Source organism: Ceratina calcarata, unplaced genomic scaffold, assembly GCF_001652005.2.
Source record: "Ceratina calcarata isolate Rehan_Ccalc_2016 unplaced genomic scaffold, ASM165200v1 scaffold328.2, whole genome shotgun sequence".
NCBI classification, from domain to species: domain Eukaryota; kingdom Metazoa; phylum Arthropoda; class Insecta; order Hymenoptera; family Apidae; genus Ceratina; species Ceratina calcarata.
In genome coordinates this window covers 719,090-720,420 of record NW_017155517.1, presented here as the reverse complement: position 1 = coordinate 720,420, position 1,331 = coordinate 719,090, and positions in this window count along the sequence as shown.

Below are 1,331 nucleotides of genomic sequence, written 5' to 3'. Positions count from 1 at the left end.
TTTTAAATAAAATGTCAACGATTTGTATTATACAAGTGAATCGAATAACTCTACTTGAAACCCTGAAGCCATTACATTTGATACTATGCGATTCGGGTATCAAGATAGGCCACTATTGATTCTAATAAAGGATCATAAAATAAAGAAGAGAGAACCAATATTACTTGATTTAATTCTTTAATTATATATTATAAGCTGTATTTATTTGCAACGCGGTATTGCAAACAAACACAAATTTGACGGCAACAATTTTAACGATTCGTGGTATATCTTGTAAACTTTTATCACAAAAAGAAAAAACTATTTGTATGGATAGATGTAAACACAGAATGTATTTAGTCATACATAGTTGTATGTGATAAGACTACGTGTAATGAGGAAAGTGCTTAAAAGTCGTAAGATATCGAAACAATAATGGTATCTTAAATGAAGCTGCAAGTAAATGTTTTATAAGCTGTTCGTTTGTTATACGAGAGTCCTAAATTTAGCAAGTTTCTACAGTGTAAGTGGTTTTGGACGTGAATAAGTACAGCTGAAAACATTAAAATTATGCGTTCTTTTTGTTATATATTGAGCTTTGAAAAAATCAAGCAAGATGCCAATTTTTTATAGTTTAATAATCGGAAATAAAAACGATACTAAAAAATTGAATTAAATAAATGTAATAAAATTGCATCAAACTTTATACTTTGCTGCACTACGAACTTTCATACAGATTTTTAAAATATAGAAATTATGTAATCACATGGTTTGAACGATATCCACATATTTGGAAAGATAATTGAGCTTTTGAGTTTCACCATAAATAGAAGTAATTTTATACTTCTATTTATCATTGCAATAGATGAATATAATTTTATATCGATTTTCGAAAAGTGATTGATTGTTTGATTGTGAGTAAAGGAATCGTCTCTCTAGAATTTAATTTCAGTTAGAGAGTAATTAAAAAATAAATTTTGTAAGCTGTTGAATGATGGCATTAATCTTATAAGTTATCAAGGATAGTGTGACATAGTTGTGAGTACTACTGAGTCCGATGCCTGAGCGAAATGGTCCGTTACGCGTGTTTGAATGAGTGGATACAGTAAGCTAAGAGTTCTACCAGTTATTCATTATAACGACAGAATAAGTAAAAAACATGTAAAGAGTTTAATAATACTTACTAATAAAATAAAAAATGCCACTATGATAACGCTTGATACTTTCGATAGGATTATTATCCATGAACAATTATCATTTTGTATTTCTACAAACACAAATGTTTGTTGTATTAGAATTATCATTATCGTCATTTTCATTTTGATAAATGAAGCCTCAATTACTATTTATTT